This window comes from Haliotis cracherodii, unplaced genomic scaffold (genome assembly GCF_022045235.1).
Source record: "Haliotis cracherodii isolate W230 unplaced genomic scaffold, xgHalCrac1.p SCAF_3, whole genome shotgun sequence".
NCBI lineage: Eukaryota > Metazoa > Mollusca > Gastropoda > Lepetellida > Haliotidae > Haliotis > Haliotis cracherodii.
Genome location: NW_027266286.1, coordinates 44,280,913 through 44,294,743, shown reverse-complemented (window position 1 = coordinate 44,294,743; position 13,831 = coordinate 44,280,913). Strand labels below are relative to the sequence as shown.

The window sequence follows — 13,831 nt, the reverse complement described above, 5'->3', positions numbered from 1 at the left end:
TTTGCCTACCATGATTCCAAAGCTGGCGGTTGCCACTTTGGACGAGATGCCACTCGTCAGACAATACTGTATTACTGGCCAAGCTTATACCAGGATATTGAGAATTATGTCAAGTCCTGTGATGACTGCCAACGCTCCAAAAGAAGGACAAATGCCAAGCCAGCACCAATTGTGCCCATGCCACATTCTCTCGTCTAACATCCTTAGGCCATTGCCTGAGACTAAGGAAGGTTATAAGTATGTTCACCTTGCAGTTGATTCCTTCTCACGCTAGACAGAAGGTTTCCCTATGTGCACTCAAGAAGCCTCTGAGGTTGCATCAATCCTGTTCTCTGAGGTCTTCTCACGGTTTGGTGCTCCCCACAACTTCTCACCGACAGAGGAAAGGCGGAACAGCGTCATAGAGCATGCTCTCCGAACATATGCTGACTCTGATCAGACCAATTGTGTAATGATGGCCATGTACAATGTAACCTGTCAATCTACAGGGTATTCACAACACTACCTTCTGTTTGGAAAGGAAATGAATCGTCCATCTGACACAATCTTGCTGCCGAAATCTATCCTCGGAAAAGATGCACAGGGTCATCTTCAAGATCTTTTGAAAAATCTGAATGTGGCAAAATCCCTTGCAAAGGACAACATGTCTGCTGCTCAGGATAAAAGCAAGAATCGTCAGGATATCAGAGCCAAGGAACCTTTATTTACAGTTGGTGATCAGGTTCTCATGACTGATTTATGCAAGGACAACGGATTGGATATCGCGAGGCCGGTTCACAATCCGTAAAAGCCTGTGATCTGTCATGAATAGCCCATTGCATCTCCTGTACAAAAACTTTCTTTTGTACGTGTTGTCACAGAGCCACAAACTTATAATTAGCAGTCGTTAACAAACAAAGAAAAACACAAGAAAACAAAAGTCTTGTCATGCCACGCCTTTCAAATGTGCAACGTGAACGTGCCATCGGCATGTTGCAGACGGGAACGTCCGTAGCTGAAGTCGCAAGGACAATGGGTTGTAGTCGACGGACTTTATGATTTACAGACGCGTCTACAGCAAACGGGTACCACCGCTGATCGCCCTCGGCCAAGTCGACCACGAGTGACGTCACATGCAGAGGATCGTCAGATTGTCTCACGTCACCTCCGTAACCGATTTTTGACGGCTACATCAACCAGAAATGAACTGTTTAGGGGTAGACTGAGTGTGAAAATTGTTCGAAACCGTCTGAGAACTGCTCACTTTCAAGCACGACGGCCATACTGCGGGCCGATTCTGACTCAATTACACAGACGTCAACGTCAATTGTGGGCACAGCGACACTTACGATGGACTCGTCTTCAGTGATGAATCCCGATTTAATCTTCGATTTGCTGATGGTAGGGCGAGGGTGTGGAGGCGCCGTCATGAACATTACGCCCAGTGTTGTGTACAGGAAGTTGACAGATTTCAAGGCGGAAGTGTCTTGTCATCCGTGGCAACCTCAATGCTGCTGCTTACTGCGACCAGGTACTGGCACCAGAACTTCTGCCTTTTATGGCAGCACATGGACCCGGTTTGATCTTCCAACACGACAATGCCAGACCCAAAACAGCAATTTTGACTAGGAATTTCCTTCAGAATGCGGGAGTCAACGTCATGGACTGACCGTCAAGGTCTCCCGACCTCAATCCCATCAAACACGTCTGGGATGCTTTTGGCAGGAGTCTGCGCACTCTCCAGAACCAACCACAGAATCTGCAAGATCTTGGCACCATTTTGCAGCAACAATGGCGTTGTCTTCCCAATCATGTGTTCACAAGCACCACAAGGTCCATGCGGAGGCGTTGTGTGGCAGTTGTCAACGCACATGGTGGCCATACACGCTACTGAACTTGTGTGCCATCAGATTTTCGTGCTTGGGACTTATGATTTAAACTGTTGATGTTATTACCGAATACCGTAGGTGCTTGGAGCAAATTATGGTTACCACCGCTAATTAAAATCCTTCTTTGGACATTAATGATTAAAAATTACCTTCTCTGATACATTTGTCCGTTGTATATCATATTTTGGAGTACTTTTAAAAATGGGAAGTTTTTAATTTGACTCGACTGAAATTATGATTCCACATATCTCATTTTCCATGTAACAATCGATATATGACGATGGTTTGATTGATAACTGATTAGTAAATTGGGTTATCAATGGATTTATAGATGGTTGAATAAACACCTGATTATCTTAACCATGAGTTTGACCATTTCCGTGTTTCAGTAGTCATGGAAGCTCTTTTCCGATAATCAAACAGGATAACACAGGAGCCAAATGTTAACCACATTCACATAACTTCAGACGTGCTCATACAATCTGGAAAAACAAGCAAAGATGCCAACAAAGCTAATCGAGAGAAAAACGGAACATTTTAAGGATTTTTCAGAAAATTGTATCGGCTCTCCGCAATTCGAAGGGAGGATGCATTCAGAGACATATTTCAACTTGTCAGCATTCAATGAATTTGCAGATCACAGTCTGAAATCATTGATTGGTGACAGATCCCTTTACGCAGATGTATTCGTGCGAAAAATGATTAAGAGAATGTCCCAAGTTTGAAGATTACACCAACATAATTGTACTTACTGTCAGTTCAGGCAAGGGTGTTTCAACAGTAGAACCCAACACAAAGGTAGGATCTGATCACGAACTAGTAGACCCTTAGTAATTTGAACTACTTGCTCTGCTGTCAAAACCTGACAAAACGTCAAAACTTGAAATTCGTGGAATCTCAAGCAATTTACTGTTCGAGAGTCGTAGCTGAAATGCTTTCCGCAAAAAGGGGACATTGTCAAAGATGGAAAAGAAACTGAACTTGTTGACTATATACGGAAAAATATAAGTTTCAAACACTATCTGAGCTCATTTTCAAAACTCTACAAGGGTGGATCTTACTACGTTGGGTTTCAAATCCAATAGTCGCGGGAATCCCCTTTCAAGGAGATGAGGACAAACCCAAAGAAGAATTTGAAAAAAGTTAGAGAGTGTTGTGATACTTAAAAGAGATGGTACAGTTCATATTGGAGATTCTTGCAAGAATCTTATTGAAACCCATCTACACTCATTGGATAATAGTGACAACAAAGTGCTCGAGATAGCTGTCATTTTGTTGCTGGAATTCTGTTTTATGACAAAAGGCCCAAAGCCTACAGAATCGTACCCAGTGTTCAGACTGTTGCAACAGAAATCGACCTCAGAGCATGGTGCCAAAAGGTTATGCTCCTATGTCCAAAGGAAATGGTGTATATTAAAAGCTAAACTTGGTCTATATAGTTTTCTGACAATGTCTTCAGATGAAACCGATTCAAGTTTATCTTCATCATCAGATGAGGAGATCATGTGTTCTCCATGTGATTTGGAAGATATGAGTTCACGTTAAGGTGATGTAGACGGTTTTAGAGGCAGACAAGGACAAGAACCAAAATATAGTTTCGTGAAAGTTACCCTTAAATAACTTCCCAACTGCATAACAGACTATAGTTTATCAAAGGCACAAAATACATTCTTTAGATGTCTGATTCCAGGGAACACAATTTCCTATTTATATTTTGGCTTATATTCGAGACCATTTATTCTCTTCCGTTGGCGTTTTATATTTAATAATGCAAGTTCGGAAATTCATTACAATCTCTTTTACCTAATTATTAAATGTTTTGCATTATTTGTGTGTTGAGCATGAATGTAATGATGAAATAAAACTACTTATATACTTACAATTTGACAGTAACTTTCAAAGATTATCTTCTCAGTATGGTTTGTTATTGCAGTGAAGGAGACCTCACAGGTCAGACAACTACACGATTCTTTCAACCTGGAAGCCTTCGAGGACGAACTTGGGGCTTATTTCAATGATCTAACAAAGACAAGCGGTATGCATTTAAATTTATATTTTAGGTATGAGGTTAAATTACCCTTGGGAATGGGTGAACCAATTATCTGAGACGTAACATGGAGTTGCTCAGGCGTGTCACAAACCCCAAATCGTGGTTTCGTATTCCGGATTCCCTATGATTCTCGCTTTGTCAGTTCCATGTCCGTGCTCAATGGCTTCACAAAGAGTGCATCTGCATCAATTGCTTCGCCCTCCAATATGAAGGTGACTCTGATTCTGAAGTGTGTAGTTTTCACAATGCGTATGGCAGTATTCGTTAACAAGACACATTGTTTTGGGTTGCTTTAAGTTTTAGCCTGAATCTGGCTGCCGCCGCCACCAACAGACATCTCAGAAATATATATCCTAAATAGCCTTGGGGATTTGTATTTATATTTTGATGTGCCATGTGTCACGGTCAAGGCACACCCTCAAGGCTTCCTACTTTTCTCAAGAAGGTGTTTTTTTTATGTCAATGAAACGTGGTACAGAAAAGATCACAAAAGTTAGAAGTAATCTATTTTTAAGGTCAAGGCCATTCATAAAATATGTTCACCATTTTCTCTAAATGCCTTTTTCTGCAAGTGTGTTTTGTTTGTTTTATATTAACATTAAATACTTATGAATGTACAGAGATGACAATCTTGCGATATCGAAAGTTAATCATGGTGACCGTTAACAACACGGATCTTGAAGAGATATCAATAAGATGTATATTTCTCTTACAACCTACAGATATGTTTGGCACATTCATATTATGGCGACCGTGTGATAATGTTGTATGTGATAGTGACCTGCTCTCAATGAGTAACATCATACTTGGTATATATGATGAACATCCCTATGTCATGTTCTTGAAGTACTGATACTGAGAGTCAAATATACTCTCAAGGTTATACACTCAAAATTGTTTGGGGTTACTGTAATAGGATGTCATTTTGTACATATCATCCTTAGGGTGAGGTATTGAAGTGGTAAGGTTCTGTGTGACCTTTGAAGAGTGAGGTCAAGTTTACTGGCGTGAAAATAGTTCTGCCGCTGTTCCGACACATGTATATGTAAATGACATGTTTGTATAGCACCCATATGTTGTCAACTAGAAATAGGCAAGCATACGATTGGCCTAAATGAAGGTCAGAGTACTTATACCGGAAGCTCACATAACTATCTTATTTAGTTGGCTGTATGCATGTGACTTTCTTTTCCAGTAAGTTTGCATTACACAAGCATTATCCCAAACCAGAAGTTCAAGGCGCTCATGATGTGGTGACAATATTAATTTCTTATTGTTTTCACACAGGCAAAATGAGAGTTTTCCCCAATACAATGGAGCTCTCAATAGCAAAGCAACATCCAAAGGTTTTGGACAATTTGAAGTGTCTTGACTTGAAAGACATCTTTGTGTATTTAGGGTACACATTTGTTGTTGCCTTAAACATGCACAATAAAAGGATATGAATTCCGAGCAGGCTCATCTGTGATGCGTTTGTGTTTAGCAGCAACAAAGCTGTTCTGGTACTTAGCTTTGTCAATGGTCAAACAGACATAGTCAGGAGACTTGATATGTATAACAACTTTGTTGCTCGAGGTGTAATAGAAGCTCTGAGAACACTTATGAATGACATCAGTGTTATTAGAGGTGTCATCGATGAAGAAAACAACCTTAGCTCATGTCTTCCGGAGCTGGAGAAACAAGCAATGTTTTCCAATCCTACCTCAATCTCCATGAATAAGGTTAAGCGGGATGCTGCTGTCAAATCAATTCTAAGGTCTGTTGCAGTTACTCAAGCAGCAAGTGTTATTACACTGACTGCGAATGGCTCGTGTGGAAAAGGATTGTGTTTCTTAAATCGCAATGAATTTGAATTTCTATCTGAGTTCATAGACATGAAAAGTTCTACATTGATGCACACCGTTAAGGGACAGAGGGACATCATATCGCTTGATTTGGCAAGCAGGGCATCTATAAGTGGAAAGGCAGCTTCATGTACAGCAATCCGGTCATGATGAAGCATTGAAGGCTCATAGGTAAATACCGCCAGGGTCAGCATCATTAATTCTAATACCACCAGCATCCTTTATTCAGGCAATGACCGACACAGATGTGGCACTCATGTGCAAGTACATATAAATGTAGCTTGTACGAAACACTTTAAGCAGGTCAGTTTATATTCAAATTTAAAGTATTGTTGTGGTGTCATTTTCTACAGTTCTGAATAAACTATGTCTGTCTTATACAGGGACAAGCATCCCAACTTCGATATTTTCCCAACTGTAGCTGATATTGAATGTGGAAAGTACAAACATATCTTTGCTGCAAAAATGGACCATATCAAAGGGGATAAACAGATTGGTGGAAATATTTGCATAATATCCTCTTCAAAGTCAGGTGAGCATTTCGTGATTTGGAACTAAATGGATAATTACATGCATGTCAGAAAACAAATGAACGTTACAATTTATCTTTATTGATATAAAAGGATGCATGTAAACGGGTAAATAACCGTTGCCTTTGGCTGTTTTGATACAATTATTGAACCTATCCTTTATGCAAACTTTGGATCGGCGCATCCGTAAACCAAGTAATAAAGACCAAAATAGTTGGTGTTATATGTACCATTTATAGTGTTTCACATTTATGATTGCATGTTTTGTACATTTTAGCCTTTGGTGTCCTTTCCAATGGTTAAAGCATCAGTGTATTGCCAGAAACAGGTCAAACTGGGTTCTGTTTCACAAAATACTCATAGCACCAAGACGATCGACTGTCCAGACACTAACATTGTGAGAAACGTAGCTCTTAGATAGCGTTTGTATAACGGACCACGGATTGATAAATCGAGTGATCTCCAAAGATGGTTAAGTGTTACAGTTGTTACCTTATTTCATCTTTGAATGCGTTGCTGTGTTGTTCAATGTTTTTGTTCTATTATATATTTTACTTAACAGATTCCAAACCTTTGAGGAAACTTACCAAGCATACGACCAAAAGAAAATATATTTTTTCAAGATTTTTCTGAAAGACAGGAGCTGTGCATGTAAGTATTTCAGTGCACTATTGTTGTACTAGTTGTAAAGTGTTTTTTACATTACAAATACAACTAGTCGTGTTACATTTCATTGCTTAGCCATGCAAAGATCCTCTTGAGACAGGTATTGAATCCCAAGCGTGTCCTGGTTCTTGGCCTGCAGCGCCATACATGGGCTCATGGTCTTCACTAAAGGTGTAAGTGTCAAGGATCTATACCGGCATCACTTTTTAAGATGACACAACATAACTGAAATAATGCTTAAAGTTGGGTTAAACCAAACTCACTCTCTCCGACATAGCAATTATAAAAGACATGTTATTATTTTAGTTATCTGGTCAGTCTGGAATGGGTAAGTAAGTTTTAATCAAGTCGAAAATCATGGTTCCTTATACATGTATAACAGTTCAACGTAATAGTGCATTGTCTACACGATTGCATATTTCATGTTTCTGTTAGAGGTTTTACTGGAGATACGACATCTCAGAGACATCAATTGTACCCACCACAACATTCATCTTGTTATTGTTGGACACGTATTCATTGCTTCATATTTATGCTTGATATGAGCCTTCGCTTGTTACGCCGAAGATCCGGGTTCGATTCCCGACATGGGTACAATGTGTGAAGCCAATTACTGGTGTCCCCCGCCGTGATATTGCAATTTCATTAACAAGGCATGATAGTAAACAATACAGTTTTGCTATAAATCTTAATCGTTTTTCTCTTAATACTGGCTTCCAGTCAACTTGAACATACTGTTACTGAATTGCCTTACTATCATGTCTTGATAATCCTTTTTCGTCTATATGTACATCAATCAAGCCTTATACTTATCTGAACCTTATCGCACATGTTAATCTGTCATCATCACACCTTGTACAAACACCAATTATCCATATGTATTTAACCTCCCTAATGCATATTTCTGGACGTCACTTGCTTGATAACACTGTCAGTATTAACACCGTTACGATGCATTAAAGAAGTTATATATCCATAGAATTATCTCCTTTGTTAAACATTAAGATTGCCATTGCTACATGTATATTATATGGCTGTTTCTAGAATTGATATTTTCAAAACAAACTCATACATGTACTACATGGAATTACCCTGCTTGAACAGAAACCACTGAATAAGCTGGATGCACAATGCAGCTTTACACCAATTATGCCAGGAACCCAACTACCACTGCAAACTCCCTCATCTTTACCAAGTGTCGAGTCTGAGGATCAAACACTCAGAAATACGTAAGTGTTACAATATTGCGTTTAGACACAACAAAGTCGTCGTGTTCAAGTAGGTAGACGGACGGAGGAGTGAATATGACTACATGTATGCTCAAGCGGTATCTTCTGCTATTTCGTTCTCGTGATTGTGTCGACGTTGTACGCCACGACACCGTTGGAGTATTTCTTTCCTAAAACGGAAAACAATACCCGAAGCTATCTCGAACAACACCAGCACAATCAGTGAAACTATACCGTTTGTGAGGGATTTAAGACGAGCTGAAAAGAATGGAAGAAGCGGTGTGAATACAAATGTTTAAGAACAGTAGAAGTAGCTAGAAATGAATATTATTAAACTGTACTTTCTGAAGATTGAGTGGTACTTGTATATATTGGGTTTTCAATGTGGTAACGATCATGATGGTTGATAATATTTCGTCTATACTTTTGGTACTTTCGATATCTAATGAATAAAACGATAGCAATTATTATTATTATTATTAATGTACCTGTTACACTCCCAACCACTGCCTTGAGATCATTTTCATCGTCATCTTCATCATTATCCTCACCATCAGTAACTATGTGAGAAGAGGCTATAATATAATATATATGGGTTGTAGCATTGGAAGAGTGAATAAATAAGGATGAAACAGCCGCAGCAGCAGCAGCACTAGTAGTAGTAGTAGTAGTAGTAGTAGTAGTAGTAGCAGCAGTAGTGGTGGTGGTAGTAGTAGTAGAAGGGGTAGTAGTAGCAGTAGTAGTAGTAGTGGTAGCAGTAGTAATAAAAGTATCAGTAGTAGCAATAGAAGTTGCAGCACCAGTAGTAGTAGTGGTAGTAGTAGTAGTAGTAGTAGTAATAATAGTAGTAATGGTATTAGTAGTAGGAATGGTATTAGTAGTAGTAGGTAAAGTATCAGTGGAATAAGTTGACGTTGTATCTGAAATTTACAAATAAATGCTAGGGGTGAGAAAGAGATCGGTAGCTAATTTAGAGCATTTTGAGACATCAGTAATATTGAATCACCCCACTGTCACCCGTAAATACAAACACTTACTATGCTCGCGAAATGCATGTGGAACAGCAGTTTTGGTAATACTTCAAAAGCTTGTTTTTTATAATAATACGAATGAGATATCTCTCTTATTCATGAATACATATTTTTGTTATCCTGTTTTATATTGCATCAAAGGTGGGACTTAACATGCTCAAGATTTAAGCAAATAAGATGATTTATGCGTGCAGCACCTGTTTTTAAGAAGGTTCAGGACACATTGGAAGCAATTTAAAGAACTTGTTCAAATTTACACATCTAATAGTAGAATTACTGAATTCATATACTTTCTTCGGTGTAAGAGAACATATAAACATATTCTATAAATCTTGAAAATAATAACCAACATGGATCTTTTGATTACGTTGTACTTACATCGACAGACTTCTTGATTAATTTGAATAGACCTGTGATTAAAATGCACCAGGTCTTCACCTTAAACACTCGATGATCCGCGGATGGTCTGAAAACAGAACATAATATTTTGTAAAATATTCATCATGGAAAATAATAGTAGTTTCGTTTTGAGAATTCAACGTCACTCTTAACATTGTTTCAGTCATGTCAAGGTTGTAGACAAACAACACTAACTTTCAAATTCGGAAACAAAATCTCTGATATCACTATCTTGTCCCCCTCTCTCATTTTGATCACGTAGATGTCAGGGTAGGAGGCACCCACGAGGTGTTTGTATGTACCCCTACCCCCCGGGGGACACTCAAGAGTACGTCCGTTTGATCTACCTTTTGTTGTCAGTATATGATTTTTACAGACAACAAAATACGAAAACCAAAATATCGCAACCAAGATAATGCCCTTCATTATGGAATGATATCAGTCGAATGAATAACGTTCGCTTTTTATAGTGTCATACGACATACCTGCACGTGAGAAAAAAATGACTACCCTGTTGACATGTCAATCAACTAGTCGACTTTATACAGCAAAATTAAGGCGGTGTGTCATTGATCTTCATTTGTAAATGTAAAGATCACAGACCTGTGTCGGCATTATGTCTTTTGAAATTATAAAACTTTGTAACTCATGAGAAAAGACTGTCTGGCATATATGTTGGCATTTTGTTTTTGAACTATTATAAACAATGTAATTCTTGGGGAACTTCATCTCACCTTTAGACCCTATAAACATGGGATATCTATTGACCCCCACCTCATTCAAATAGCCTATGTTGTCTTATGATTAAAATAGAGTAATTTTATCATGATGAATATAATAATGTTGACACATGTATCTATTGTCTCACGCTGAGATAATTAACCACACTCACAGGGACTCATCATTTGAGTGTTGCTTACCAAATAAGCTATGTATGTAGGTTAGCAAAGGTTATACCCACACGGACAGAGGTTGTCAAATTAAGTTATTATGATAGTATGTATATGGAAGAGTTTCAGATCGGAATTCGAAGTAAAACCACCAACAACTTATTTCACTTTTGAAATTTATACTAATAACTAAAAACATGTTTTGGGTGTTTTCTTTAGATAATCAACAACGAAGGTTTATTTAGAAGAAAAACCCTTAATCGTGAGTATTATAAAAAAATAACTTTTCATGACATACAAAATTTTACCAATCGTCAATTGTCAGAATTATTCCCAATGACGGATTGTACACTAGAGCTCGAGACATTACCTATAAACATAGATATATGAATATGGTAATTTGTAAACCTACCTGAGTTAACAAAAATGATCGTCGCCTCTCCAGAAATAATCAGTTCTATGGAATCTTTAATTTCACTAATATCTAAAATTGTAATTTGCCAACAGTTCCTATTCTGTATTGATAGAGTTTTCAACTGTCTATTGCAAATGAAAAGCTTTCCACTGATAGTCAATATCAATTGTGCACAGAATTGAAAATTACAAGTTCTTGTAAACTGGATGAAAACTTCGAGTTCTGACAAAAAATAGATTAATATATATTTCAACTGACTCGACACTTCGTAGTCTAAGACGTGGTTTGTTTGAGGGTTGTTTCACGTGCGTGTATTGCTATATAAGTGCAGATATTTCTCTCTAACGGTACGACTTATATTCACAATTTAATTTCTTGTATAAACAGTCAAGTCATGGCTGCAGTTTTGCGAATCATGTCACGTATGAACAGCTGTGTGCTTGTCAGATTTACGATTTGAAAAAGGTAGAAAGAGTGGATGGTTAAACTCAATGGTGGGTAGAACCTTGTGAAAATGTTTTATTCATACCAGTTAGAGATGAGAGGGAGGGGAAGTCTTACTGTGTCAACTTTAATTGTTGTACCGTGGTGTTGGCAACTATGCAAGTTTGTTTTTTAAGATAAGAAATTCAATGGGATTAATGTAGAGTATAAACATTATTATTTGCTATTCTCACTAGATTAAGTACACCCATGGGGTGGTAGCATGTTTATCATGATAACACGATAAAAAGAAGTATGGTTATGAGTTGTGTGAAAATTTTATACTGAAGTTTATTTAACATATTTTGAATGAATCGTGTTGAATTATCCAATTACAAATGACACGTAGGCTATTGTTACGATGGTCTCGCCTTGTGCCGAACACTGAGTTGAAATTCACCACCTTATATCAACAGTTACTGGAGAGGATGTACATTGTATCCGAGTTTATCCATGTCAACAGGGGTGGTGTGGCAGAGGTGTGTGTGTGCGTGTGTGCATGCGTGTCAAACATGTTGTGACAAGATGGAATGAATGTTTACTGTGTTTGAACCCTGTTTTATGGTGTGTGATATTTTCTAATGAATGCAGTCGAAGTTTTTACTGGAATGTTTGTACTGCAAACACTACACTTTAGTAAACTGTATCTTTTTTTGTAATTTTCTGGTATATAAAGCACTTCCCTTTCTGGTGAATGTAGGTGTAGAAGATACGCACTCATTCATCAATGTGCACTCTATGATCTACTGCTCCGTGACATCGTTTAATCCATGTTGAGTGTATTTACAGGACATTTTTACTCGTATGTTATTTAGACTGATCAATAATCTTCAGTAAACTGTCAATGTTTTTTTTATAATATAGTGTACCATGTTACGTAGAAAATACACCAATGTGAAATACAAACATGATTTAACCTTTTTAATGAAAATCAGATAAACAACTGGCTGTTTTGACAACAGCACCCTTTCTTATCGTCAGCTTAATCAAAGAGAAGCAACTCCATCAACCTTAGTTGGAATTTGAATATTATAGTTTTCAACTGCATCTAGTTAGACGTGTTAAGCAAATGGTGCTTGGTAGCTTTGTTCATTTGTTGAATGATCTTCTGATATGCAAAGTTGATCTTGTGACATCATAAGTCAATGAACAATGTAGACTTAATCTTCTTCTCCTTGTTTCACTCTTCATCCTTGGACAATCGCTGCAGCCATAGTGTAACGAGTGTTCTCTAGGAAAGGGGATTTAAAAAAAACACTGATAAAATGAGATCTACATTAATTTTTTTTTAATTTATCACAATGAATTTATACATTGAGAACAAAGATTCCAACCTTTTTAAGAGGATAACAATGTTGGTGAATGTAAAACATTAGTTATGTCATACATTGTCACAAACATTTTATTTCATCTTATGCCTAATTTGAATTGACAAATTGTTCATAATCTATATGGATATACATGTTAATGTACATTTTTAAAAAAGTTCTAACTTTCTTGATTTTGCAACGTTGCCTGGCACACCATCAACTGCTTTTCGTTTGATAACTAAAGTTTGTACACGATTTAGTTTGTCTTCCTTTTTTGTCTGATGCTTTTTCACGAGATGCTTTTGAACATTTAAATGTTTTAAAAGTATACGAAACTCACGATAACCTTCTGGATGCCGTCTGTTTTGATCAGGTGACATAACGATATAGCAAATCAAATCCACAATGTTTGAATTATGTAATACATTTCCATTGCTCAGTAAAACTTGCAAATGTTTATCCAAACTCAATTGTCCACTCAGAATGTTTTGTTTAACAAACAACCACAACGCCATTATCTTCCCTATTGTGTTCGTAGGGGAAATGTCTCTAATTAACTGGTCAGGAACTTGAATCATGATCTCCCTTTCAGTTTGTCCCTCTGTAACAGGTAGTGATGTATCATTGTCAAGTCTATTAGTATTCGCTGTCTGAGGATCTTCCGCTGTCCGATTCACTGTCGTCTGTGGATTCTGTTCTTCTCGGTTGGTCATCAATCTCTGATACGTCTCTCTCGTCAGAAGAACCAAAGGTTTGCCCATGATGAACGTGTTCGTCCGACTGTGCTGACGACGAGAGGTATGCTCGACAGGCTCTGATGCAAACCGGGAGAACAGAATGATGTGCGAGTATCAACTCACGTTTTTCACGTCGACTTATTGTCTTGCCAGCCAAGGATCGAATGCACTTCTTGTGACGTGACAGTCGAATTTTATCCTCATCCGATGAGTGTATATTCCCTCTTAAAATGTTGAATAACAGAGTGATAACATCCATAAACTGTTCACGCGATGCATGCATCAGAAAAGCTTTTCTTTGCTTGGTGTTAGCTTGTTTCAGCATCAATAGAAAAGTCACATGTTTTTCCAGTAGCTGGCTCATAATGATGGTAGTAAA

At 37.8% G+C, this 13,831-nt stretch overlaps 1 pseudogene; it reads left to right on the top strand.

Moving 5' to 3' along the window:
- The first annotated feature begins 3,317 nt into the window (after positions 1 to 3,317).
- On the top strand, positions 3,318 to 8,191 carry LOC139475448 (uncharacterized; annotated as a pseudogene).
- Positions 8,192 to 13,831: the final 5,640 nt, after the last annotated feature.